This window comes from Saccoglossus kowalevskii, chromosome 9, assembly GCF_978046115.1.
Source record: "Saccoglossus kowalevskii chromosome 9, keSacKowa6.1, whole genome shotgun sequence".
NCBI classification, from domain to species: Eukaryota; Metazoa; Hemichordata; class Enteropneusta; family Harrimaniidae; genus Saccoglossus; species Saccoglossus kowalevskii.
Genome location: NC_140649.1, coordinates 15,601,975 through 15,629,105, shown reverse-complemented (window position 1 = coordinate 15,629,105; position 27,131 = coordinate 15,601,975). Strand labels below are relative to the sequence as shown.

Genomic DNA, 27,131 nt, shown 5'->3' with positions numbered 1-27,131 from the left:
CTTGTACAAAATTCTCATAGACAATTTATTTAAAAGATATAAATTGGCCTCTCGTATTTGTTGGCTTGATTACAAGAGAATATATATAATTCACGACATTCAGTTCATGTCACGTCACGTCACAAGTATACGATTATATGCCTTACTTATGTGTTCCCGATAAATAGGAAACGCCTTCATACGTCAACGTCCCATATGATCTAGTGGTTAGGATTTGGCGCTCTCACCGCCATGGCCCGGGTTCATTTCCCGGTGTGAGAACACCAGTTTTATATTCCTGGTCAGTTGAACATCGCAGCTTGTACAAAATTATCATAGACAATTTAATTAAAAGATATAAATTGGCCTCTCGTATTTGTTGGCTTGATTACAAGAGAATATATAATACTCGACATTCAGTTCATGTCACGTCACAAGTATGAGATTATATGCCTTACTTATGTGTTCCCGATAAATAGGAAACGCCTTCATACGTCAACGTCCCATATGGTCTAGTGGTTAGGTTTTGGCGCTTTCACCGCCAAGGCCCGGGTTCAATTCTCGGTGTGGGAACACCTGTTTTAGATTCCTGGTCAGTTGAACATCGCAGCTTGTACAAAATTCTCATAGACAATTTAAGTAAAAGATATAAATTGGCCTCTCGTATTTGTTGTCTCATCAGAAGAGAATATATAATACTCGGCATTCAGTTCATGTCACGACACAAGTATCAGATTATATGCCATACTTGTGTTTTCCCGATAAATAGGAAATGCCTTCATACGTCAACGTCCCATATGGTCTAGTGGTTAGGATTTGGCGCTTTCACCGCCAAGGCCTGGGTTCAATTCCCGGTGTGGGAACACCTGTTTTAGATTCCTGGTCAGTTGAACATCGCAGCTTGTACAAAATTCTCATAGACAATTTAATTAAAAGATATAAATTGGCCTCTCGTATTTGTTGGCTTGATTACAAGAGAATATATAATACTCGACATTCAGTTCATGTCACGTCACAAGTATCAGATTATATGCCATACTTGTGTTTTCCCGATAAATAGGAAATGCCTTCATACGTCAACATCCCATATGGTCTAGTGGTTAGGATTTGGCGCTCTCACCGCCAAGGCCCGGGTTCAATTCCCGGTGTGGGAACACCAGTTTTATATTCCTGGTCAGTTGAACATCGCAGCTTGTATACAATTCTCAGAGACAATTTAATTAAAAGATATAAATTGGCCTCTCGTATTTGTTGCCTTATTACAAGAGAATATGTAATACACGACGTGCAGTTCATGTCAGAAGTATCCGATTGCATGCCATACTTGTGTTTTCCCGATAAATAGGAATCGCCTTCCAATGTCATCGTCCCATATGGTCTAGTGGTTAGGATTCGGCGCTTTCACCGCGAAGGCCCGGCTTCAATTCCCGGTGTGGGAACACCTGTTTTAGATTCCTGGTCAGTTGAACATCGCAGCTTGTACAAAATTCTCATAGACAATTTATTTAAAAGATATAAATTGGCCTCTCGTATTTGTTGGCTTGATTACAAGAGAATATATATAATTCACGACATTCAGTTCATGTCACGTCACGTCACAAGTATACGATTATATGCCTTACTTATGTGTTCCCGATAAATAGGAAACGCCTTCATACGTCAACGTCCCATATGATCTAGTGGTTAGGATTTGGCGCTCTCACCGCCATGGCCCGGGTTCATTTCCCGGTGTGAGAACACCAGTTTTATATTCCTGGTCAGTTGAACATCGCAGCTTGTACAAAATTATCATAGACAATTTAATTAAAAGATATAAATTGGCCTCTCGTATTTGTTGGCTTGATTACAAGAGAATATATAATACTCGACATTCAGTTCATGTCACGTCACAAGTATCAGATTATATGCCTTACTTATGTGTTCCCGATAAATAGGAAACGCCTTCATACGTCAACGTCCCATATGGTCTAGTGGTTAGGATTTGGCGCTTTCACCGCCAAGGCCCGGGTTCAATTCTCGGTGTGGGAACACCTGTTTTAGATTCCTGGTCAGTTGAACATCGCAGCTTGTACAAAATTCTCATAGACAATTTAAGTAAAAGATATAAATTGGCCTCTCGTATTTGTTGTCTCATCAGAAGAGAATATATAATACTCGGCATTCAGTTCATGTCACGACACAAGTATCAGATTATATGCCATACTTGTGTTTTCCCGATAAATAGGAAATGCCTTCATACGTCAACGTCCCATATGGTCTAGTGGTTAGGATTTGGCGCTTTCACCGCCAAGGCCCGGGTTCAATTCCCGGTGTGGGAACACCTGTTTTAGATTCCTGGTCAGTTGAACATCGCAGCTTGTACAAAATTCTCATAGACAATTTAATTAAAAGATATAAATTGGCCTCTCGTATTTGTTGGCTTGATTACAAGAGAATATATAATACTCGACATTCAGTTCATGTCACGTCACAAGTATCAGATTATATGCCATACTTGTGTTTTCCCGATAAATAGGAAATGCCTTCATACGTCAACATCCCATATGGTCTAGTGGTTAGGATTTGGCGCTCTCACCGCCAAGGCCCGGGTTCAATTCCCGGTGTGGGAACACCAGTTTTATATTCCTGGTCAGTTGAACATCGCAGCTTGTATACAATTCTCAGAGACAATTTAATTAAAAGATATAAATTGGCCTCTCGTATTTGTTGCCTTATTACAAGAGAATATGTAATACACGACGTGCAGTTCATGTCAGAAGTATCCGATTGCATGCCATACTTGTGTTTTCCCGATAAATAGGAATCGCCTTCCAATGTCATCGTCCCATATGGTCTAGTGGTTAGGATTCGGCGCTTTCACCGCGAAGGCCCGGCTTCAATTCCCGGTGTGGGAACACCTGTTTTAGATTCCTGGTCAGTTGAACATCGCAGCTTGTACAAAATTCTCATAGACAATTTATTTAAAAGATATAAATTGGCCTCTCGTATTTGTTGGCTTGATTACAAGAGAATATATATAATTCACGACATTCAGTTCATGTCACGTCACGTCACAAGTATACGATTATATGCCTTACTTATGTGTTCCCGATAAATAGGAAACGCCTTCATACGTCAACGTCCCATATGATCTAGTGGTTAGGATTTGGCGCTCTCACCGCCATGGCCCGGGTTCATTTCCCGGTGTGAGAACACCAGTTTTATATTCCTGGTCAGTTGAACATCGCAGCTTGTACAAAATTATCATAGACAATTTAATTAAAAGATATAAATTGGCCTCTCGTATTTGTTGGCTTGATTACAAGAGAATATATAATACTCGACATTCAGTTCATGTCACGTCACAAGTATCAGATTATATGCCTTACTTATGTGTTCCCGATAAATAGGAAACGCCTTCATACGTCAACGTCCCATATGGTCTAGTGGTTAGGATTTGGCGCTTTCATCGCCAAGGCCCGGGTTCAATTCTCGGTGTGGGAACACCTGTTTTAGATTCCTGGTCAGTTGAACATCGCAGCTTGTACAAAATTCTCATAGACAATTTAAGTAAAAGATATAAATTGGCCTCTCGTATTTGTTGTCTCATCAGAAGAGAATATATAATACTCGGCATTCAGTTCATGTCACGTCACAAGTATCAGATTATATGCCATACTTGTGTTTTCCCGATAAATAGGAAATGCCTTCATACGTCAACGTCCCATATGGTCTAGTGGTTAGGATTTGGCGATTTCACCGCCAAGGCCCGGGTTCAATTCCCGGTGTGGGAACACCTGTTTTAGATTCCTGGTCAGTTGAACATCGCAGCTTGTACAAAATTCTCATAGACAATTTAATTAAAAGATATAAATTGGCCTCTCGTATTTGTTGGCTTGATTACAAGAGAATATATATAATTCACGACATTCAGTTCATGTCACGTCACGTCACAAGTATACGATTATATGCCTTACTTATGTGTTCCCGATAAATAGGAAACGCCTTCATACGTCAACGTCCCATATGATCTAGTGGTTAGGATTTGGCGCACTCACCGCCAAGGCCCGGGTTCAATTCCCGGTATGGGAACACCAGTTTTATATTCCTGGTCAGTTGTACATCGCAGCTTGTACAACATTCTCATAGACAATTTAATTAAATGATATAAATTGGCCTCTCGTATTTGTTGGCTTGATTACAAGAGAATATGTAATACACGACGTGCAGTTCATGTCAGAAGGCCCGGGTTCAATTCCCGGTGTGGGAACACCAGTTTTCTATTCCTGGTCAGTTGAACATCGCAGCTTGTATACAATTCTCAGAGACAATTTAATTAAAAGATATAAATTCACCTCTCGTATTTGTTGCCTTATTACAAGAGAATATGTAATACACGACGTGCAGTTCATGTCAGAAGTATCCGATTGCATGCCATACTTGTGTTTTCCCGATAAATAGGAATCGCCTTCCAATGTCATCGTCCCATATGGTCTAGTGGTTAGGATTCGGCGCTTTCACCGCGAAGGCCCGGCTTCAATTCTCGGTGTGGGAACACCTGTTTTAGATTCCTGGTCAGTTGAACATCGCAGCTTGTACAAAATTCTCTTAGACAATTTATTTAAAAGATATAAATTGGCCTCTCGTATTTGTTGGCTTGATTACAAGAGAATATATATAATTCACAACATTCAGTTCATGTCACGTCACGTCACAAGTATACGATTATATGCCTTACTTATGTGTTCCCGATAAATAGGAAACGCCTTCATACGTCAACGTCCCATATGATCTAGTGGTTAGGATTTGGCGCTCTCACCGCCATGGCCCGGGTTCATTTCCCGGTGTGAGAACACCAGTTTTATATTCCTGGTCAGTTGAACATCGCAGCTTGTACAACATTCTCATAGACAATTTAATTAAAAGATATAAATTGGCCTCTCGTATTTGTTGGCTTGAGTACAAGAGAATATATTATCCTCGACATTCAGTTCATGTCACGTCACAAGTATCAGATTATATGCCTTACTTATGTGTTCCCGATAAATAGGAAACGCCTTCATACGTCAACGTCCCATATGGTCTAGTGGTTAGGATTTGGCGCTTTCACCGCCAAGGCCCGGGTTCATTTCCCGGTGTGAGAACACCAGTTTTATATTCCTGGTCAGTTGAACATCGCAGCTTGTACAAAATTATCATAGACAATTTAATTAAAAGATATAAATTGGCCTCTCGTATTTGTTGTCTCATCAGAAGAGAATATATAATACTCGGCATTCAGTTCATGTCACGTCATGAGTATCAGATTATATGCCATACTTGTGTTTTCCCGATAAATAGGAAATGCCTTCATACGTCAACGTCCCATATGGTCTAGTGGTTAGGATTTGGCGCTTTCACCGCCAAGGCCCGGGTTCAATTCCCGGTGTGGGAACACCTGTTTTAGATTCCTGGTCAGTTGAACATCGCAGCTTGTACAAAATTCTCATAGACAATTTAATTAAAAGATATAAATTGGCCTCTCGTATTTGTTGGCTTGATTACAAGAGAATATATAATACTCGACATTCAGTTCATGTCACGTCACAAGTATCAGATTATATGCCATACTTGTGTTTTCCCGATAAATAGGAAATGCCTTCATACGTCAACGTCCCATATGGTCTAGTGGTTAGGATTTGGCGCTTTCACCGCCAAGGCCCGGGTTCAATTCCCGGTGTGGGAACACCTGTTTTAGATTCCTGGTCAGTTGAACATCGCAGCTTGTACAAAATTCTCATAGACAATTTAATTAAAAGATATAAATTGGCCTCTCGTATTTGTTGGCTTGATTACAAGAGAATATATAATACTCGACATTCAGTTCATGTCACGTCACAAGTATCAGATTATATGCCATACTTGTGTTTTCCCGATAAATAGGAAATGCCTTCATACGTCAACATCCCATATGGTCTAGTGGTTAGGATTTGGCGCTCTCACCGCCAAGGCCCGGGTTCAATTCCCGGTGTGGGAACACCAGTTTTATATTCCTGGTCAGTTGAACATCGCAGCTTGTATACAATTCTCAGAGACAATTTAATTAAAAGATATAAATTGGCCTCTCGTATTTGTTGCCTTATTACAAGAGAATATGTAATACACGACGTGCAGTTCATGTCAGAAGTATCCGATTGCATGCCATACTTGTGTTTTCCCGATAAATAGGATTCGCCTTCCAATGTCATCGTCCCATATGGTCTAGTGGTTAGGATTCGGCGCTTTCACCGCGAAGGCCCGTGTTCAATTCCCGGTGTGGGAACACCTGTTTTAGATTCCTGGTCAGTTGAACATCGCAGCTTGTACAAAATTCTCATAGACAATTTAATTAAAATATATAAATTGGCCTCTCGTATTTGTTGGCTTGATTACAAGAGAATATATATAATTCACGACATTCAGTTCATGTCATGTCACGTCACAAGTATACGATTATATGCAATACTTGTGTTTTCCCGATAAATAGGAAATGCCTTCATACGTCAACGTCCCATATGGTCTAGTGGTTAGGATTTGGCGCTTTCACCGCCAAGGCCTGGGTTCAATTCCCGGTGTGAAAACACCAGTTTTATATTCCTGGTCAGTTGAACATCGCAGCTTGTACAAAATTATCATAGACAATTTAATTAAAAGATATAAATTGGCCTCTCGTATTTGTTGGCTTGATTACAAGAGAATATATAATACTCGACATTCAGTTCATGTCACGTCACAAGTATCAGATTATATGCCTTACTTATGTGTTCCCGATAAATAGGAAACGCCTTCATACGTCAACGTCCCATATCATCTAGTGGTTAGGATTTGGCGCTCTCACCGCCATGGCTCGGGTTCATTTCCCGGTGTGAGAACACCAGTTTTATATTCCTGGTCAGTTGAACATCGCAGCTTGTACAAAATTCTCATAGACAATTTAATTAAAAGATATAAATTGGCCTCTCGTATTTGTTGGCTTGATTACAAGAGAATATGTAATACACGACGTGCAGTTCATGTCAGAAGTATCCGATTGCATGCCATACTTGTGTTTTCCCGATAAATAGGAAACGCCTTCGAATGTCATCGTCCCATATGGTCTAGTGGTTAGGATTTGGCGCTCTCACCGCCAAGGCCCGGGTTCAATTCTCAGAGACAATTTAATTAAAAAATATAAATTGGCCTCTCGTATTTGTTGTCTCATCAGAAGAGAATATATAATACTCGACATTCAGTTCATGTCACGCCACAAGTATCCGATTATATGCCTTACTTATGTGTTCCCGATAAATAGGAAACGCCTTCATACGTCAACATCCCATATGGTCTAGTGGTTAAAAAAATTCTCATAGACAATTTAATTAAATGATATAAATTGGCCTCTCGTATTTGTTGGCTTGATTACAAGAGAATATGTAATACACGACGTGCAGTTCATGTCAGAAGTAGCCGATTGCATGCCATACTTGTGTTTTCCCGATAAATAGGAAATGCCTTCATACGTCAACATCCCATATGGTCTAGTGGTTAGGATTTGGCGCTCTCACCGCCAAGGCCCGGGTTCAATTCCCGGTGTGGGAACACCAGTTTTATATTCCTGGTCAGTTGAACATCGCAGCTTGTATACAATTCTCATAGACAATTTAAGTAAAAGATATAAATTGGCCTCTCGTATTTGTTGTCTCATCAGAAGAGAATATATAATACTCGGCATTCAGTTCATGTCACGTCACAAGTATCAGATTATATGCCATACTTGTGTTTTCCCGATAAATAGGAAATGCCTTCATACGTCAACGTCCCATATGGTCTAGTGGTTAGGATTTGGCGATTTCACCGCCAAGGCCCGGGTTCAATTCCCGGTGTGGGAACACCTGTTTTAGATTCCTGGTCAGTTGAACATCGCAGCTTGTACAAAATTCTCATAGACAATTTAATTAAAAGATATAAATTGGCCTCTCGTATTTGTTGGCTTGATTACAAGAGAATATATATAATTCACGACATTCAGTTCATGTCACGTCACGTCACAAGTATACGATTATATGCCTTACTTATGTGTTCCCGATAAATAGGAAACGCCTTCATACGTCAACGTCCCATATGGTCTAGTGGTTAGGATTTGGCGCTTTCACCGCCAAGGCCCGGGTTCATTTCCCGGTGTGAGAACACCAGTTTTATATTCCTGGTCAGTTGAACATCGCAGCTTGTACAAAATTATCATAGACAATTTAATTAAAAGATATAAATTGGCCTCTCGTATTTGTTGTCTCATCAGAAGAGAATATATAATACTCGGCATTCAGTTCATGTCACGTCATGAGTATCAGATTATATGCCATACTTGTGTTTTCCCGATAAATAGGAAATGCCTTCATACGTCAACGTCCCATATGGTCTAGTGGTTAGGATTTGGCGCTTTCACCGCCAAGGCCCGGGTTCAATTCCCGGTGTGGGAACACCTGTTTTAGATTCCTGGTCAGTTGAACATCGCAGCTTGTACAAAATTCTCATAGACAATTTAATTAAAAGATATAAATTGGCCTCTCGTATTTGTTGGCTTGATTACAAGAGAATATATAATACTCGACATTCAGTTCATGTCACGTCACAAGTATCAGATTATATGCCATACTTGTGTTTTCCCGATAAATAGGAAATGCCTTCATACGTCAACGTCCCATATGGTCTAGTGGTTAGGATTTGGCGCTTTCACCGCCAAGGCCCGGGTTCAATTCCCGGTGTGGGAACACCTGTTTTAGATTCCTGGTCAGTTGAACATCGCAGCTTGTACAAAATTCTCATAGACAATTTAATTAAAAGATATAAATTGGCCTCTCGTATTTGTTGGCTTGATTACAAGAGAATATATAATACTCGACATTCAGTTCATGTCACGTCACAAGTATCAGATTATATGCCATACTTGTGTTTTCCCGATAAATAGGAAATGCCTTCATACGTCAACATCCCATATGGTCTAGTGGTTAGGATTTGGCGCTCTCACCGCCAAGGCCCGGGTTCAATTCCCGGTGTGGGAACACCAGTTTTATATTCCTGGTCAGTTGAACATCGCAGCTTGTATACAATTCTCAGAGACAATTTAATTAAAAGATATAAATTGGCCTCTCGTATTTGTTGCCTTATTACAAGAGAATATGTAATACACGACGTGCAGTTCATGTCAGAAGTATCCGATTGCATGCCATACTTGTGTTTTCCCGATAAATAGGATTCGCCTTCCAATGTCATCGTCCCATATGGTCTAGTGGTTAGGATTCGGCGCTTTCACCGCGAAGGCCCGTGTTCAATTCCCGGTGTGGGAACACCTGTTTTAGATTCCTGGTCAGTTGAACATCGCAGCTTGTACAAAATTCTCATAGACAATTTAATTAAAATATATAAATTGGCCTCTCGTATTTGTTGGCTTGATTACAAGAGAATATATATAATTCACGACATTCAGTTCATGTCATGTCACGTCACAAGTATACGATTATATGCAATACTTGTGTTTTCCCGATAAATAGGAAATGCCTTCATACGTCAACGTCCCATATGGTCTAGTGGTTAGGATTTGGCGCTTTCACCGCCAAGGCCTGGGTTCAATTCCCGGTGTGAAAACACCAGTTTTATATTCCTGGTCAGTTGAACATCGCAGCTTGTACAAAATTATCATAGACAATTTAATTAAAAGATATAAATTGGCCTCTCGTATTTGTTGGCTTGATTACAAGAGAATATATAATACTCGACATTCAGTTCATGTCACGTCACAAGTATCAGATTATATGCCTTACTTATGTGTTCCCGATAAATAGGAAACGCCTTCATACGTCAACGTCCCATATCATCTAGTGGTTAGGATTTGGCGCTCTCACCGCCATGGCTCGGGTTCATTTCCCGGTGTGAGAACACCAGTTTTATATTCCTGGTCAGTTGAACATCGCAGCTTGTACAAAATTCTCATAGACAATTTAATTAAAAGATATAAATTGGCCTCTCGTATTTGTTGGCTTGATTACAAGAGAATATGTAATACACGACGTGCAGTTCATGTCAGAAGTATCCGATTGCATGCCATACTTGTGTTTTCCCGATAAATAGGAAACGCCTTCAAATGTCATCGTCCCATATGGTCTAGTGGTTAGGATTTGGCGCTCTCACCGCCAAGGCCCGGGTTCAATTCTCAGAGACAATTTAATTAAAAAATATAAATTGGCCTCTCGTATTTGTTGTCTCATCAGAAGAGAATATATAATACTCGACATTCAGTTCATGTCACGCCACAAGTATCCGATTATATGCCTTACTTATGTGTTCCCGATAAATAGGAAACGCCTTCATACGTCAACATCCCATATGGTCTAGTGGTTAAAAAAATTCTCATAGACAATTTAATTAAATGATATAAATTGGCCTCTCGTATTTGTTGGCTTGATTACAAGAGAATATGTAATACACGACGTGCAGTTCATGTCAGAAGTAGCCGATTGCATGCCATACTTGTGTTTTCCCGATAAATAGGAAATGCCTTCATACGTCAACATCCCATATGGTCTAGTGGTTAGGATTTGGCGCTCTCACCGCCAAGGCCCGGGTTCAATTCCCGGTGTGGGAACACCAGTTTTATATTCCTGGTCAGTTGAACATCGCAGCTTGTATACAATTCTCATAGACAATTTAAGTAAAAGATATAAATTGGCCTCTCGTATTTGTTGTCTCATCAGAAGAGAATATATAATACTCGGCATTCAGTTCATGTCACGTCACAAGTATCAGATTATATGCCATACTTGTGTTTTCCCGATAAATAGGAAATGCCTTCATACGTCAACGTCCCATATGGTCTAGTGGTTAGGATTTGGCGATTTCACCGCCAAGGCCCGGGTTCAATTCCCGGTGTGGGAACACCTGTTTTAGATTCCTGGTCAGTTGAACATCGCAGCTTGTACAAAATTCTCATAGACAATTTAATTAAAAGATATAAATTGGCCTCTCGTATTTGTTGGCTTGATTACAAGAGAATATATATAATTCACGACATTCAGTTCATGTCACGTCACGTCACAAGTATACGATTATATGCCTTACTTATGTGTTCCCGATAAATAGGAAACGCCTTCATACGTCAACGTCCCATATGATCTAGTGGTTAGGATTTGGCGCACTCACCGCCAAGGCCCGGGTTCAATTCCCGGTATGGGAACACCAGTTTTATATTCCTGGTCAGTTGAACATCGCAGCTTGTACAACATTCTCATAGACAATTTAATTAAATGATATAAATTGGCCTCTCGTATTTGTTGGCTTGATTACAAGAGAATATGTAATACACGACGTGCAGTTCATGTCAGAAGGCCCGGGTTCAATTCCCGGTGTGGGAACACCAGTTTTATATTCCTGGTCAGTTGAACATCGCAGCTTGTATACAATTCTCAGAGACAATTTAATTAAAAGATATAAATTCACCTCTCGTATTTGTTGCCTTATTACAAGAGAATATGTAATACACGACGTGCAGTTCATGTCAGAAGTATCCGATTGCATGCCATACTTGTGTTTTCCCGATAAATAGGAATCGCCTTCCAATGTCATCGTCCCATATGGTCTAGTGGTTAGGATTCGGCGCTTTCACCGCGAAGGCCCGGCTTCAATTCTCGGTGTGGGAACACCTGTTTTAGATTCCTGGTCAGTTGAACATCGCAGCTTGTACAAAATTCTCATAGACAATTTATTTAAAAGATATAAATTGGCCTCTCGTATTTGTTGGCTTGATTACAAGAGAATATATATAATTCACAACATTCAGTTCATGTCACGTCACGTCACAAGTATACGATTATATGCCTTACTTATGTGTTCCCGATAAATAGGAAACGCCTTCATACGTCAACGTCCCATATGATCTAGTGGTTAGGATTTGGCGCTCTCACCGCCATGGCCCGGGTTCATTTCCCGGTGTGAGAACACCAGTTTTATATTCCTGGTCAGTTGAACATCGCAGCTTGTACAACATTCTCATAGACAATTTAATTAAAAGATATAAATTGGCCTCTCGTATTTGTTGGCTTGAGTACAAGAGAATATATTATCCTCGACATTCAGTTCATGTCACGTCACAAGTATCAGATTATATGCCTTACTTATGTGTTCCCGATAAATAGGAAACGCCTTCATACGTCAACGTCCCATATGGTCTAGTGGTTAGGATTTGGCGCTTTCACCGCCAAGGCCCGGGTTCATTTCCCGGTGTGAGAACACCAGTTTTATATTCCTGGTCAGTTGAACATCGCAGCTTGTACAAAATTATCATAGACAATTTAATTAAAAGATATAAATTGGCCTCTCGTATTTGTTGTCTCATCAGAAGAGAATATATAATACTCGGCATTCAGTTCATGTCACGTCATGAGTATCAGATTATATGCCATACTTGTGTTTTCCCGATAAATAGGAAATGCCTTCATACGTCAACGTCCCATATGGTCTAGTGGTTAGGATTTGGCGATTTCACCGCCAAGGCCCGGGTTCAATTCCCGGTGTGGGAACACCTGTTTTAGATTCCTGGTCAGTTGAACATCGCAGCTTGTACAAAATTCTCATAGACAATTTAATTAAAAGATATAAATTGGCCTCTCGTATTTGTTGGCTTGATTACAAGAGAATATATAATACTCGACATTCAGTTCATGTCACGTCACAAGTATCAGATTATATGCCATACTTGTGTTTTCCCGATAAATAGGAAATGCCTTCATACGTCAACGTCCCATATGGTCTAGTGGTTAGGATTTGGCGCTTTCACCGCCAAGGCCCGGGTTCAATTCCCGGTGTGGGAACACCTGTTTTAGATTCCTGGTCAGTTGAACATCGCAGCTTGTACAAAATTCTCATAGACAATTTAATTAAAAGATATAAATTGGCCTCTCGTATTTGTTGGCTTGATTACAAGAGAATATATAATACTCGACATTCAGTTCATGTCACGTCACAAGTATCAGATTATATGCCATACTTGTGTTTTCCCGATAAATAGGAAATGCCTTCATACGTCAACATCCCATATGGTCTAGTGGTTAGGATTTGGCGCTCTCACCGCCAAGGCCCGGGTTCAATTCCCGGTGTGGGAACACCAGTTTTATATTCCTGGTCAGTTGAACATCGCAGCTTGTATACAATTCTCAGAGACAATTTAATTAAAAGATATAAATTGGCCTCTCGTATTTGTTGCCTTATTACAAGAGAATATGTAATACACGACGTGCAGTTCATGTCAGAAGTATCCGATTGCATGCCATACTTGTGTTTTCCCGATAAATAGGATTCGCCTTCCAATGTCATCGTCCCATATGGTCTAGTGGTTAGGATTCGGCGCTTTCACCGCGAAGGCCCGTGTTCAATTCCCGGTGTGGGAACACCTGTTTTAGATTCCTGGTCAGTTGAACATCGCAGCTTGTACAAAATTCTCATAGACAATTTAATTAAAATATATAAATTGGCCTCTCGTATTTGTTGGCTTGATTACAAGAGAATATATATAATTCACGACATTCAGTTCATGTCATGTCACGTCACAAGTATACGATTATATGCAATACTTGTGTTTTCCCGATAAATAGGAAATGCCTTCATACGTCAACGTCCCATATGGTCTAGTGGTTAGGATTTGGCGCTTTCACCGCCAAGGCCTGGGTTCAATTCCCGGTGTGAAAACACCAGTTTTATATTCCTGGTCAGTTGAACATCGCAGCTTGTACAAAATTATCATAGACAATTTAATTAAAAGATATAAATTGGCCTCTCGTATTTGTTGGCTTGATTACAAGAGAATATATAATACTCGACATTCAGTTCATGTCACGTCACAAGTATCAGATTATATGCCTTACTTATGTGTTCCCGATAAATAGGAAACGCCTTCATACGTCAACGTCCCATATCATCTAGTGGTTAGGATTTGGCGCTCTCACCGCCATGGCTCGGGTTCATTTCCCGGTGTGAGAACACCAGTTTTATATTCCTGGTCAGTTGAACATCGCAGCTTGTACAAAATTCTCATAGACAATTTAATTAAAAGATATAAATTGGCCTCTCGTATTTGTTGGCTTGATTACAAGAGAATATGTAATACACGACGTGCAGTTCATGTCAGAAGTATCCGATTGCATGCCATACTTGTGTTTTCCCGATAAATAGGAAACGCCTTCAAATGTCATCGTCCCATATGGTCTAGTGGTTAGGATTTGGCGCTCTCACCGCCAAGGCCCGGGTTCAATTCTCAGAGACAATTTAATTAAAAAATATAAATTGGCCTCTCGTATTTGTTGTCTCATCAGAAGAGAATATATAATACTCGACATTCAGTTCATGTCACGCCACAAGTATCCGATTATATGCCTTACTTATGTGTTCCCGATAAATAGGAAACGCCTTCATACGTCAACATCCCATATGGTCTAGTGGTTAAAAAAATTCTCATAGACAATTTAATTAAATGATATAAATTGGCCTCTCGTATTTGTTGGCTTGATTACAAGAGAATATGTAATACACGACGTGCAGTTCATGTCAGAAGTAGCCGATTGCATGCCATACTTGTGTTTTCCCGATAAATAGGAAATGCCTTCATACGTCAACATCCCATATGGTCTAGTGGTTAGGATTTGGCGCTCTCACCGCCAAGGCCCGGGTTCAATTCCCGGTGTGGGAACACCAGTTTTATATTCCTGGTCAGTTGAACATCGCAGCTTGTATACAATTCTCAGAGACAATTTAATTAAAAGATATAAATTGGCCTCTCGTATTTGTTGCCTTATTACAAGAGAATATGTAATACACGACGTGCAGTTCATGTCAGAAGTATCCGATTGCATGCCATACTTGTGTTTTCCCGATAAATAGGAATCGCCTTCCAATGTCATCGTCCCATATGGTCTAGTAGTTAGGATTCGGCGCTTTCACCGCGAAGGCCCGGGTTCAATTCCCGGTGTGGGAACACCTGTTTTAGATTCCTGGTCAGTTGAACATCGCAGCTTGTACAAAATTCTCATAGACAATTTATTTAAAAGATATAAATTGGCCTCTCGTATTTGTTGGCTTGATTACAAGAGAATATATATAATTCACGACATTCAGTTCATGTCACGTCACGTCACAAGTATACGATTATATGCCTTACTTATGTGTTCCCGATAAATAGGAAACGCCTTCATACGTCAACGTCCCATATGATCTAGTGGTTAGGATTTGGCGCTCTCACCGCCATGGCCAGGGTTCATTTCCCGGTGTGAGAACACCAGTTTTATATTCCTGGTCAGTTGAACATCGCAGCTTGTACAACATTCTCATAGACAATTTAATTAAAAGATATAAATTGGCCTCTCGTATTTGTTGGCTTGAGTACAAGAGAATATATTATCCTCGACATTCAGTTCATGTCACGTCACAAGTATCAGATTATATGCCTTACTTATGTGTTCCCGATAAATAGGAAACGCCTTCATACGTCAACGTCCCATATGGTCTAGTGGTTAGGATTTGGCGCTTTCACCGCCAAGGCCCGGGTTCAATTCCCGGTGTGGGAACATCTGTTTTAGATTCCTGGTCAGTTGAACATCGCAGCTTGTACAAAATTATCATAGACAATTTACTTAAAAGATATAAATTGGCCTCTCGTATTTGTTGGCTTGATTACAAGAGAATATATAATACTCGACATTCAGTTCATGTCACGTCACAAGTATCAGATTATATGCCTTACTTATGTGTTCCCGATAAATAGGAAACGCCTTCATACGTCAACGTCCCATATGATCTAGTGGTTAGGATTTGGCGCTCTCACCGCCATGGCCCGGGTTCATTTCCCGGTGTGAGAACACCAGTTTTATATTCCTGGTCAGTTGAACATCGCAGCTTGTACAACATTCTCATAGACAATTTAATTAAAAGATATAAATTGGCCTCTCGTATTTGTTGGCTTGATTACAAGAGAATATATAATACTCGACATTCAGTTCATGTCACGTCACAAGTATCAGATTATATGCCTTACTTATGTGTTCCCGATAAATAGGAAACGCCTTCATACGTCAACGTCCCATGTGGTCTAGTGGTTAGGATTTGGCGCTTTCACCGCCAAGGCCCGGGTTCAATTCCCGGTGTGGGAACATCTGTTTTAGATTCCTGGTCAGTTGAACATCGCAGCTTGTACAAAATTATCATAGACAATTTACTTAAAAGATATAAATTGGCCTCTCGTATTTGTTGGCTTGATTACAAGAGAATATATAATACTCGACATTCAGTTCATGTCACGTCACAAGTATCAGATTATATGCCTTACTTATGTGTTCCCGATAAATAGGAAACGCCTTCATACGTCAACGTCCCATATGATCTAGTGGTTAGGATTTGGCGCTCTCACCGCCATGGCCCGGGTTCATTTCCCGGTGTGAGAACACCAGTTTTATATTCCTGGTCAGTTGAACATCGCAGCTTGTACAACATTCTCATAGACAATTTAATTAAAAGATATAAATTGGCCTCTCGTATTTGTTGGCTTGATTACAAGAGAATATATAATACTCGACATTCAGTTCATGTCACGTCACAAGTATCAGATTATATGCCTTACTTATGTGTTCCCGATAAATAGGAAACGCCTTCATACGTCAACGTCCCATATGGTCTAGTGGTTAGGATTTGGCGCTTTCACCGCCAAGGCCCGTGTTCAATTCCCGGTGTGGGAACACCTGTTTTAGATTCCTGGTCAGTTGAACATCGCAGCTTGTACAAAATTCTCATAGACAATTTAATTAAAAGTTATAAATTGGCCTCTCGTATTTGTTGGCTCGATCACAAGAGAATATATAATACTCGACATTCAGTTCATGTCATGTCACAAGTATCAGATTATATGCCTTACTTATGTGTTCCCGATAAATAGGAAACGCCTTCATACGTCAACGTCCCATATGATCTAGTGGTTAGGATTTGGCGCTCTCACCGCCATGGCCCGGGTTCATTTCCCGGTGTGAGAACACCAGTTTTATATTCCTGGTCAGTTGAACATCGCAGCTTGTACAAAATTACCATAGACAATTTAATTAAAAGATATAAATTGGCCTCAAGTATTTGTTGGCTTGATTACAAGAGAATATATAATACTCGACATTCAGTTCATGTCACGTCACAAGTATCAGATTATATGCCTTACTTATGTGTTCCCGATAAATAGGAAACGCCTTCATTCGTTATAAATTGGCCTCTCGTATTTGTTGGCTCGATCACAAAAGAATATATAATACTCGACATTCAGTTCATGTCACGTCACAAGTATCAGATTATATGCCTTACTTATGTGTTCCCGATAAATAGGAAACGCCTTCATACGTCAACGTCCCATATGATCTAGTGGTTAGGATTTGGCGCTCTCACCGCCATGGCCCGGGTTCATTTCCCGGTGTGAGAACACCAGTTTTATATTCCTGGTCAGTTGAACATCGCAGCTTGTACAAAATTATCATAGACAATTTAATTAAAAGATATAAATTGGCCTCTCGTATTTGTTGGCTTGATTACAAGAGAATATATAATACTCGACATTCAGTTCATGTCACGTCACAAGTATCAGATTATATGCCTTACTTATGTGTTCCCGATAAATAGGAAACGCCTTTATACGTCAACGTCCCATATCATCTAGTGGTTAGGATTTGGCGCTCTCACCGCCATGGCCCGGGTGCATTTCCCGGTGTGAGAACACCAGTTTTATATTCCTGGTCAGTTGAACATCGCAGCTTGTACACAATTCTCATAGACAATTTAATTAAAAGATATAAATTGGCCTTTCGTATTTGTTGGCTTGATTACAAGAGAATATGTAATACACGACGTGCAGTTCATGTCAGAAGTATCCGATTGCATGCCATACTTGTGTTTTCCCGATAAATAGGAAACGCCTTCAAATGTCATCGTCCCATATGGTCTAGTGGTTAGGATTTGGCGCTCTCACCGCCAAGGCCCGGGTTAAATTCCAGGTGTGGGAACACCTGTTTTAGATTCCTGGTCAGTTGAACATCGCAGCTTTACAAAATTCTCAGAGACAATTTAATTAAAAAATATAAATTGGCCTTTCGTATTTGTTGCCTTATTACAAGAGAATATGTAATACACGACGTGCAGTTCATGTCAGAAGTATCCGATTGCATGCCATACTTGTGTTTTCCCGATAAATAGGAATAGCCTTCCAATGTCATCGTCCCATATGGTCTAGTGGTTAGGATTCGGCGCTTTCACCGCGAAGGCCCGGGTTCAATTCCCTGTGTGGGAACACCTGTTTTAGATTCCTGGTCAGTTGAACATCGCAGCTTGTACAACATTCTCATAGACAATTTAATTAAAAGATATAAATTGGCCTCTCGTATTTCTTGGCTTGAGTACAAGAGAATATATTATCCTCGACATTCAGTTCATGTCACGTCACAAGTATCAGATTATATGCCTTACTTATGTGTTCCCGATAAATAGGAAACGCCTTCATACGTCAACGTCCCATATGGTCTAGTGGTTAGGATTTGGCGCTTTCACCGCCAAGGCCTGGGTTCAATTCCCGGTGTGGGAACACTAATTTTATATTCCTGGTCAGTTGAACATCGCAGCTTGTACAAAATTCTCATAGACAATTTAATTAAAAGATATAAATTGGCCTCTCGTATTTGTTGGCTCATCAGAAGAGAATATATAATACTCGACATTCAGTTCATGTCACGTCACAAGTATCCGATTATATGCCTTAATATCCGATTATATGTTCAGTTCCCGGTGTGGGAACACCTGTTTTAGATTCCTGGTCAGTTGAACATCGCAGCTTGTACAAAATTCTCATAGACAATTTAATTAAAAGATATAAATTGGCCTCTCGTATTTGTTGGCTTGATTGCAAGGGAATATATATAATTCAAGACATTCAGTTCATATCACGTCACGTCACAAGTATACGATTATATGCCTTACTTATGTGTTCCCGATAAATAGGAAACGCCTTCATACGTCAACGTCCCATATGATCCAGTGGTTATCATTTGGCGCTTTCAACGCCAAGGCCTGGGTTCAATTCCAGGTGTGGGAACACCTGTTTTAGATTCCTGGTCAGTCGAACATCGCAGCTTGTATACAATTCTCAGAGACAATTTAATTAAAAGATATAAATTGGCCTCTCGTATTTGTTGCCTTATTACAAGAGAATATGTAATACACGACGTGCAGTTCATGTCAGAAGTATCCGATTGCATGCCATACTTGTGTTTTCCCGATAAATAGGAATCGCCTTCCAATGTCATCGTCCCATATGGTCTAGTGGTTAGGATTCGGCGCTTTCACCGCCAAGGTCCAGGTTCAATTCCCGGTGTAAGAACACCTGTTTTAGATTCCTGGTCAGTTGAACATCGCAGCTTGTACAAAATTCTCATAGACAATTTAATTAAAAGATATAAATTGGCCTCTCGTATTTGTTGGCTTGATTACAAGAGAATATATATAATTCACGACATTCAGTTCATGTCACGTCACGTCACAAGTATACGATTATATGCCTTACTTATGTGTTCCCGATAAATAGGAAACGCCTTCATACGACAACGTCCCATATAGTCTAGTGTTCAGGATTTGGCGCTCTCACCGCCATGACCCGGGTTCATTTCCCGGTGTGGGAACACCAGTTTTATATTCCTGGTCAGTTGAACATTGCAGCTTGTACAAAATTCTCATAGACAATTTAATTAAAAGATATAAATTGGCCTCTCGTATTTGTTGGCTCGATCACAAGAGAATATAGAATACTCGACATTCAGTTCATGTCACGTCACAAGTATCCGATTAAATGCCTTACTTATGTGTTCCCGATAAATAGGAAACGCCTTCATACGTCAACATCCTATATGGTCTAGTGGTTAGGATTTGGCGCTCTCACCGCCAAGGCCCGGGTTAAATTCTCGGTGTGGGAACACCTGTTTTAGATTCCTGGTCAGTTGAACATCGCAGCTTTACAAAATTCTCAGAGACAATTTAATTAAAAAATATAAATTGGCCTCTCGTATTTGTTGTCTCATCAGAAGAGAATATATAATACACGACGTGCAGTTCATGTCAGAAGTAGCCGATTGCATGCCATACTTGTGTTTTCCCGATAAATAGGAAATGCCTTCATACGTCAACATCCCATATGGTCTAGTGGTTAGGATTTGGCGCTCTCACCGCCGAGGCCCGGGTTCAATTCCCGGTGTGGGAACACCAGTTTTATGTTCCTGGTCAGTTGAACATCGCAGCTTGTATACAATTCTCAGAGACAATTTAATTAAAATATATAAATTGGCCTCTCGTATTTGTTGCCTTATTACAAGAGAATATGTAATACACGACGTGCAGTTCATGTCAGAAGTATCCGATTGCATGCCATACTTGTGTTTTCCCGATAAATAGGAATCGCCTTCCAATGTCATCGTCCCAAATGGTCTAGTGGTTAGGATTCGGCGCTTTCACCGCGAAGGCCCGGGTTCAATTCCCGGTGTGGGAACACCTGTTTTAGATTCCTGGTCAGTTGAACATCGCAGCTTGTACAACATTCTCATAGACAATTTAATTAAAAGATATAAATTGGCCTCTCGTATTTGTTGGCTTGAGTACAAGAGAATATATTATCCTCGACATTCAGTTCATGTCACGTCACAAGTATCAGATTATATGCCTTACTTATGTGTTCCCGATAAATAGGAAACGCCTTCATACGTCAACGTCCCATATGGTCTAGTGGTTAGAATTTGGCGCTTTCACCGCCAAGGCCTGGGTTCAATTCCCGGTGTGGGAACATCTGTTTTAGATTCCTGGTCAGTTGAACATCGCAGCTTGTACAAAATTACCATAGACAATTTAATTAAAAGATATAAATTGGCCTCTCGTATTTGTTGGCTTGATTATAAGAGAATATATAATACTCGACATTCAGTTCATGTCACGTCACAAGTATCAGATTATATGCCTTACTTATGTGTTCCCGATAAATAGGAAACGCCTTCATTCGTCAACGTCCCATATGGTCTAGTGGTTAGGATTTGGCGCTTTCACCGCGAAGGTCCGGGTTCAATTCCCGGTGTGGGAACACCAGTTTTATATTCCTGGTCAGTTGAACATCGCAGCTTGTACAACATTCTCATAGAAAATTTAATTAAATGATATAAATTGGCCTCTCGTATTTGTTGGCTCGATCACAAGGGAATATAGAATACTCGACATTCAGTTCATGTCACATCACAAGTATCCGATTGCATGCCATACTTGTGTTTTCCCGATAAATAGGAAACGCCTTCAAATGTCATCGTCCCATATGGTCTAGTGGTTAGGATTTGGCGCTCTCACCGCCAAGGCCCGGGTTCAATTCCCGGTGTGGGAACACCTGTTTTAGATTCCTGGTCAGTTGAACATCGCAGCTTGTACAAAATTCTCAGAGACAATTTAATTAAATGATATAAATTGGCCTCTCGTATATGTTGGCTTGATTACAAGAGAATATATATAATTCACGACATTCAGTTCATGTCACGTCACGTCACAAGTAATCGATTATATGCCTTACTTATGTGTTCCCGATAAATAGGAAACACCTTCATACGTCAACGTCCCATATGATATAGTGGTTAGGATTTGGCCCTCTCACCGCCATGGCCCGGGTTCATTTCCCGGTGTGAGAACACCAGTTTTATATTCCTGGTCAGTTGAACATTGCAGCTTGTACAACATTCCCATAGACAATTTAATTAAAAGATATAAATTGGCCTCTCATATTTGTTGGATTGATTACAAGACAATATATAATACTCGACATTCAGTTCATGTCACGTCACAAGTATCAGATTATATGCCTTACTTATGTGTTCCCGATAAATAGGAAACGCCTTCAGACGACAACGTCCCATATGGTCTAGTGGTCATGATTTTGCGCTCTCACCGCCATGACCCGGGTTCATTTCCCGGTGTGAGAACACCTGTTTTAGATTCCTGGTCAGTTGAATATCGCAGCTGGTACAACATTCTCATAGGCAATTTAATTAAAAGATATAAATTGACCTCTCGTATTTGTTGGCTTGATTACAAGAGAATATATATAATTCACGACATTCAGTTCATGTCACGTCATAAGTATCCGATTATATGCCTTACTTATGTGTTCCCGATAAATAGGAAACGCCTTCATACGACAACGTCCCATATAGTCTAGTGGTCAGGATTTGGCGCTCTCACCGCCATGACCCGGCTTCATTTCCCGGTGTGGGAACACTAGTTTTATATTCCTGGTCAGTTGAACATTGCAGCTTGTACAAAATTCTCATAGACAATTTAATTAAAAGATATAAATTGGCCTCTCGTATTTGTTGGCTCGATCACCAGAGAATATAGAATACTCGACATTCAGTTCATGTCACGTCACAAGTATCCGATTAAATGCCTTACTTATGTGTTCCCGATAAATAGGAAACGCCTTCATACGTCAACATCCCATATGGTCTAGTGGTTAGGATTTGGCGCTCTCACCGCCAAGGCCCGGATTCAATTCTCGGTGTGGGAACACCAGTTTTATATTCCTGGTCAGTTGAACATCGCAGCTTGTACAAAATTCTCATAGACAATTTAATTAAAAGATATAAATTGGCCTCTCGTATTTGTTGGCTCATCAGAAGAGAATATATAATACTCGACATTCAGTTCATGTCACGTCACAAGTATCCGATTATATGCCTTAATATCCGATTATATGTTCAGTTCCCGGTGTGGGTACACCTGTTTTAGATTCCTGGTCAGTTGAACATCGCAGCTTGTACAAAATTCTCATAGACAATTTAATTAAAAGATATAAATTGGCCTCTCGTATTTGTTGGCTTGATTGCAAGGGAATATATATAATTCAAGACATTCAGTTCATATCACGTCACGTCACAAGTATACGATTATATGCCTTACTTATGTGTTCCCGATAAATAGGAAACGCCTTCATACGTCAACGTCCCATATGATCTAGTGGTTATCATTTGGCGCTTTCAACGCCAAGGCCTGGGTTCAATTCCAGGTGTGGGAACACCTGTTTTAGATTCCTGGTCAGTCGAACATCGCAGCTTGTATACAATTCTCAGAGACAATTTAATTAAAAGATATAAATTGGCCTCTCGTATTTGTTGGCTCGATCACAAGAGAATATAGAATACTCGACATTCAGTTCATGTCACGTCACAAGTATCCGATTAAATGCCTTACTTATGTGTTCCCGATAAATAGGAAACGCCTTCATACGTCAACATCCTATATGGTCTAGTGGTTAGGATTTGGCGCTCTCACCGCCAAGGCCCGGATTCAATTCTCGGTGTGGGAACACCAGTTTTACATTCCTGGTCAGTTGAACATCGCAGCTTGTACAAAATTCTCATAGACAATTTAATTAAATGATATAAATTGGCCTCTCGTATTTGTTGGCTCGATCACAAGAGAATATAGAATACTCGACATTCAGTTCATGTCACGTCACAAGTATCCGATTATATGCCTTAATATCCGATTATATGTTCAGTTCCCGGTGTGGGAACACCTGTTTTATATTCCTGGTCAGTTGAACATCGCAGCTTGTACAAAATTCTCATAGACAATTTAATTAAAAGATATAAATTGGCCTCTCGTATTTGTTGGCTTGATTGCAAGGGAATATATATAATTCAAGACATTCAGTTCATGTCACGTCACGTCACAAGTATTCGATTATATGCCTTACTTATGTGTTCCCGATAAATAGGAAACACCTTCATACGTCAACGTCCCATATGGTCTAGTGGTTAGGATTTGGCGCTTTCACCGCCAAGGCCCGGGTTCAATTCCCGGTGTGGGAACATCTGTTTTAGATTCCTGGTCAGTTCAACATCGCAGCTTGTACAAAATTCTCATAGACAATTTAATTAAAAGATATAAATTGGCCTCTCGTATTTGTTGGCTTGATTACAAGAGAATATATAATACTCGACATTCAGTTCATGTCACGTCACGTCACAAGTATCAGATTATATGCCTTACTTATGTGTTCCCGATAAATAGGAAACGCCTTCATACGTCAACGTCCCATATGATCTAGTGGTTAGGATTTGGCGCTCTCACCGCCATGGCCCGGGTTCATTTCCCGGTGTGAGAACACCAGTTTTATATTCCTGGTCAGTTGAACATCGCAGCTTGTACAACATTCTCATAGGCAATTTAATTAAAAGATATAAATTGGCCTCTCGTATTTCTTGGCTTGATTACAAGAGAATATATAATGCTCGACATTCAGTTCATGTCACGTCACAAGTATCAGATTATATGCCTTACTTATGTGTTCCCGATAAATAGGAAACGCCTTCATACGTCAACATCCCATATGGTCTAGTGGTTAGGATTTGGCGCTTTCACCGCCAAGGCCCGGGTTCAATTCCCGGTGTGGGAACACCTGTTTTAGATTCCTGGTCAGTTGAACATCGCAGCTTGTACAAAATTCTCATAGACAATTTAATTAAAAGATATAAATTGGCCTCTCGTATTTGTTGGCTTGATTACAAGAGAATATATATAATTCACGACATTCAGTTCATGTCACGTCACGTCACAAGTATACGATTATATGCCTTACTTATGTGTTCCTGATAAATAGGAAACGCCTTCATACGTCAACGTCCCATATGATCTAGTGGTTAGGATTTGGCGCACTCACCGCCATGGCCCGGGTTCATTTCCCGGTGTGAAAACTCCAGTTTTATATTCCTGGTCAGTTGAACATCGCAGCTTGTACAAAATTCTCATAGACAATTTAATTAAAAGATATAAATTGGCCTCTCGTATTTGTTGGCTCATCAGAAGAGAATATATAATACTCGACATTCAGTTCATGTCACGTCACAAGTATCCGATTATATGCCTTAATATCCGATTATATGTTCAGTTCCCGGTGTGGGAACACCTGTTTTAGATTCCTGGTCAGTTGAACATCGCAGCTTGTACAAAATTCTCATAGACAATTTAATTAAAAGATATAAATTGGCCTCTCGTATTTGTTGGCTTGATTGCAAGGGAATATATATAATTCAAGACATTCAGTTCATGTCACGTCACGTCACAAGTATACGATTATATGCCTTACTTATGTGTTCCCGATAAATAGGAAACGCCTTCATACGTCAACGTCCCATATGATCTAGTGGTTATCATTTGGCGCTTTCAACGCCAAGGCCAGGGTTCAATTCCAGGTGTGGGAACACCTGTTTTAGATTCCTGGTCAGTCGAACATCGCAGCTTGTATACAATTCTCAGAGACAATTTAATTAAAAGATATAAATTGGCCTCTCGTATTTGTTGCCTTATTACAAGAGAATATGTAATACACGACGTGCAGTTCATGTCAGAAGTATCCGATTGCATGCCATACTTGTGTTTTCCCGATAAATAGGAATTGCCTTCCAATGTCATCGTCCCATATGGTCTAGTGGTTAGGATTCGGCGCTTTCACCGCCAAGGCCCAGGTTCAATTCCCGGTGTGAGAACACCTGTTTTAGATTCCTGGTCAGTTGAACATCGCAGCTTGTACAAAATTCTCATAGACAATTTAATTAAAATATATAATTTGGCCTCTCGTATTTGTTGGCTTGATTACAAGAGAATATAGAATACTCGACATTCAGTTCATGTCACGTCACAAGTATCCGATTATATGCCTTAATATCCGATTATATGTTCAGTTCCCGGTGTGGGAACATCTGTTTTAGATTCCTGGTCAGTTCAACATCGCAGCTTGTACAAAATTCTCATAGACAATTTAATTAAAAGATATAAATTGGCCCCTCGTATTTGTTGGCTTGATTACAAGAGAATATATAATACTGGACATTCAGTTCATGTCACGTCATGTCACAAGTATCAGATTATATGCCTTACTTATGTGTTCCCGATAAATAGGAAACGCCTTCATACGTCAACGTCCCATATTGTCTAGTGGTTAGGATTTGGCGCTTTCACCGCCAAGGCCCGGGTTCAATTCTCGGTGTGGGAACATCTGTTTTAGATTCCTGGTCAGTTCAACATCGCAGCTTGTACAAAATTCTCATAGACAATTTAATTAAAAGATATAAATTGGCCTCTCGTATTTGTTGGCTTGATTACAAGAGAATATATATAGTACTCGACATTCAGTTCATGTCACGTCACAAGTATCAGATTATATGCCTTACTTATGTGTTCCTGATAAATAGGAAACGCCTTCATACGTCAACGTCCCATATGGTCTAGTGGTTAGGATTTGGCGCTCTCACTGCCAAGGCCCGGGTTCAATTCCCGGTGTGGGAACACCTGTTTTAGATTCCTGGTCAGTTGAACATCGCAGATTGTATGACATTCTCACAGATAATTTAATTAAAAGATATAAATTGGTCTCTCGCATTTGTTGCCTTATTACAAGTGTATATATAATACTCCACATTCAGTTCATGTCACGTCACAAGTATCCGATTATATGCCTTACTTATGTGTTCCCGATAATATGAAACGCCTTCATACGACAACGTCCCATATGGTCTAGTGGTCAGGATTTGGCGCTCTCACCGCCATGACCCGGATTCATTTCCCGGTGTGGGAACACCAGTTTTATATTCCTGGTCAGTTGAACATCGCAGCTTGTACAACATTCTCATAGACAATTTAATTAAAAGATATAAGTTGGCCTCTCGTTGGCTTGATTACAAGAGAATATATTATCCTCGACATTCAGTTCATGTCACGTCACAAGTATCAGATTATATGCCTTACTTATGTGTTCCATATAAATAGGAAACGCCTTCATACGTCAACGTCTCATATGGTCTAGTGGTTAGGATTTGGCGCTTTCACCGCCAAGGCCCGGGTTCAATTCCCGGTGTGGGAACATCTATTTTAGATTCCTGGTCAGTTCAACATCGCAGCTTGTACAACATTCTCATAGACAATTTAATTAAAAGATATAAATTGGCCCCTCGTATTTGTTGGCTTGATTACAAGAGAATATATAATACTCGACATTCAGTTCATGTCACGTCATGTCACAAGTATCAGATTATATGCCTTAC

At 40.1% G+C, this 27,131-nt stretch overlaps 28 non-coding genes across 28 annotated transcripts; all 28 read left to right on the top strand.

Moving 5' to 3' along the window:
- Window positions 1-770: 770 nt before the first annotated feature.
- On the top strand, window positions 771-842 carry TRNAE-UUC (transfer RNA glutamic acid (anticodon UUC)). The gene has a single exon. It is a non-coding gene; the product is annotated as a tRNA-Glu (tRNA).
- Window positions 843-1,061: 219 nt separating this feature from the next.
- On the top strand, window positions 1,062-1,133 carry TRNAE-CUC (transfer RNA glutamic acid (anticodon CUC)). Its single transcript has one exon. It is a non-coding gene; the product is annotated as a tRNA-Glu (tRNA).
- An 802-nt stretch (window positions 1,134-1,935) lies between these two features.
- Window positions 1,936-2,007, top strand: TRNAE-UUC (transfer RNA glutamic acid (anticodon UUC)). Its single transcript has one exon. It is a non-coding gene; the product is annotated as a tRNA-Glu (tRNA).
- Window positions 2,008-2,225: 218 nt separating this feature from the next.
- Window positions 2,226-2,297, top strand: TRNAE-UUC (transfer RNA glutamic acid (anticodon UUC)). Its single transcript has one exon. It is a non-coding gene; the product is annotated as a tRNA-Glu (tRNA).
- Window positions 2,298-2,516: 219 nt separating this feature from the next.
- TRNAE-CUC (transfer RNA glutamic acid (anticodon CUC)) lies at window positions 2,517-2,588 on the top strand. Its single transcript has one exon. It is a non-coding gene; the product is annotated as a tRNA-Glu (tRNA).
- An 802-nt stretch (window positions 2,589-3,390) lies between these two features.
- Window positions 3,391-3,462, top strand: TRNAE-UUC (transfer RNA glutamic acid (anticodon UUC)). The gene has a single exon. It is a non-coding gene; the product is annotated as a tRNA-Glu (tRNA).
- Window positions 3,463-3,978: 516 nt separating this feature from the next.
- Window positions 3,979-4,050, top strand: TRNAE-CUC (transfer RNA glutamic acid (anticodon CUC)). The gene has a single exon. It is a non-coding gene; the product is annotated as a tRNA-Glu (tRNA).
- A 1,270-nt stretch (window positions 4,051-5,320) lies between these two features.
- Window positions 5,321-5,392, top strand: TRNAE-UUC (transfer RNA glutamic acid (anticodon UUC)). Its single transcript has one exon. It is a non-coding gene; the product is annotated as a tRNA-Glu (tRNA).
- Window positions 5,393-5,611: 219 nt separating this feature from the next.
- TRNAE-UUC (transfer RNA glutamic acid (anticodon UUC)) lies at window positions 5,612-5,683 on the top strand. Its single transcript has one exon. It is a non-coding gene; the product is annotated as a tRNA-Glu (tRNA).
- A 219-nt stretch (window positions 5,684-5,902) lies between these two features.
- TRNAE-CUC (transfer RNA glutamic acid (anticodon CUC)) lies at window positions 5,903-5,974 on the top strand. Its single transcript has one exon. It is a non-coding gene; the product is annotated as a tRNA-Glu (tRNA).
- Window positions 5,975-7,482: 1,508 nt separating this feature from the next.
- Window positions 7,483-7,554, top strand: TRNAE-CUC (transfer RNA glutamic acid (anticodon CUC)). Its single transcript has one exon. It is a non-coding gene; the product is annotated as a tRNA-Glu (tRNA).
- An 806-nt stretch (window positions 7,555-8,360) lies between these two features.
- TRNAE-UUC (transfer RNA glutamic acid (anticodon UUC)) lies at window positions 8,361-8,432 on the top strand. The gene has a single exon. It is a non-coding gene; the product is annotated as a tRNA-Glu (tRNA).
- A 219-nt stretch (window positions 8,433-8,651) lies between these two features.
- Window positions 8,652-8,723, top strand: TRNAE-UUC (transfer RNA glutamic acid (anticodon UUC)). The gene has a single exon. It is a non-coding gene; the product is annotated as a tRNA-Glu (tRNA).
- A 219-nt stretch (window positions 8,724-8,942) lies between these two features.
- On the top strand, window positions 8,943-9,014 carry TRNAE-CUC (transfer RNA glutamic acid (anticodon CUC)). The gene has a single exon. It is a non-coding gene; the product is annotated as a tRNA-Glu (tRNA).
- A 1,508-nt stretch (window positions 9,015-10,522) lies between these two features.
- Window positions 10,523-10,594, top strand: TRNAE-CUC (transfer RNA glutamic acid (anticodon CUC)). The gene has a single exon. It is a non-coding gene; the product is annotated as a tRNA-Glu (tRNA).
- Window positions 10,595-11,110: 516 nt separating this feature from the next.
- On the top strand, window positions 11,111-11,182 carry TRNAE-CUC (transfer RNA glutamic acid (anticodon CUC)). Its single transcript has one exon. It is a non-coding gene; the product is annotated as a tRNA-Glu (tRNA).
- A 1,561-nt stretch (window positions 11,183-12,743) lies between these two features.
- TRNAE-UUC (transfer RNA glutamic acid (anticodon UUC)) lies at window positions 12,744-12,815 on the top strand. The gene has a single exon. It is a non-coding gene; the product is annotated as a tRNA-Glu (tRNA).
- A 219-nt stretch (window positions 12,816-13,034) lies between these two features.
- TRNAE-CUC (transfer RNA glutamic acid (anticodon CUC)) lies at window positions 13,035-13,106 on the top strand. Its single transcript has one exon. It is a non-coding gene; the product is annotated as a tRNA-Glu (tRNA).
- A 1,508-nt stretch (window positions 13,107-14,614) lies between these two features.
- Window positions 14,615-14,686, top strand: TRNAE-CUC (transfer RNA glutamic acid (anticodon CUC)). The gene has a single exon. It is a non-coding gene; the product is annotated as a tRNA-Glu (tRNA).
- An 802-nt stretch (window positions 14,687-15,488) lies between these two features.
- TRNAE-UUC (transfer RNA glutamic acid (anticodon UUC)) lies at window positions 15,489-15,560 on the top strand. The gene has a single exon. It is a non-coding gene; the product is annotated as a tRNA-Glu (tRNA).
- Window positions 15,561-16,070: 510 nt separating this feature from the next.
- TRNAE-UUC (transfer RNA glutamic acid (anticodon UUC)) lies at window positions 16,071-16,142 on the top strand. Its single transcript has one exon. It is a non-coding gene; the product is annotated as a tRNA-Glu (tRNA).
- A 2,384-nt stretch (window positions 16,143-18,526) lies between these two features.
- TRNAE-UUC (transfer RNA glutamic acid (anticodon UUC)) lies at window positions 18,527-18,598 on the top strand. The gene has a single exon. It is a non-coding gene; the product is annotated as a tRNA-Glu (tRNA).
- Window positions 18,599-20,191: 1,593 nt separating this feature from the next.
- Window positions 20,192-20,263, top strand: TRNAE-CUC (transfer RNA glutamic acid (anticodon CUC)). Its single transcript has one exon. It is a non-coding gene; the product is annotated as a tRNA-Glu (tRNA).
- A 1,086-nt stretch (window positions 20,264-21,349) lies between these two features.
- Window positions 21,350-21,421, top strand: TRNAE-CUC (transfer RNA glutamic acid (anticodon CUC)). Its single transcript has one exon. It is a non-coding gene; the product is annotated as a tRNA-Glu (tRNA).
- Window positions 21,422-23,828: 2,407 nt separating this feature from the next.
- Window positions 23,829-23,900, top strand: TRNAE-UUC (transfer RNA glutamic acid (anticodon UUC)). The gene has a single exon. It is a non-coding gene; the product is annotated as a tRNA-Glu (tRNA).
- Window positions 23,901-24,415: 515 nt separating this feature from the next.
- TRNAE-UUC (transfer RNA glutamic acid (anticodon UUC)) lies at window positions 24,416-24,487 on the top strand. Its single transcript has one exon. It is a non-coding gene; the product is annotated as a tRNA-Glu (tRNA).
- Window positions 24,488-26,304: 1,817 nt separating this feature from the next.
- On the top strand, window positions 26,305-26,376 carry TRNAE-CUC (transfer RNA glutamic acid (anticodon CUC)). The gene has a single exon. It is a non-coding gene; the product is annotated as a tRNA-Glu (tRNA).
- Window positions 26,377-26,878: 502 nt separating this feature from the next.
- TRNAE-UUC (transfer RNA glutamic acid (anticodon UUC)) lies at window positions 26,879-26,950 on the top strand. Its single transcript has one exon. It is a non-coding gene; the product is annotated as a tRNA-Glu (tRNA).
- Window positions 26,951-27,131: the final 181 nt, after the last annotated feature.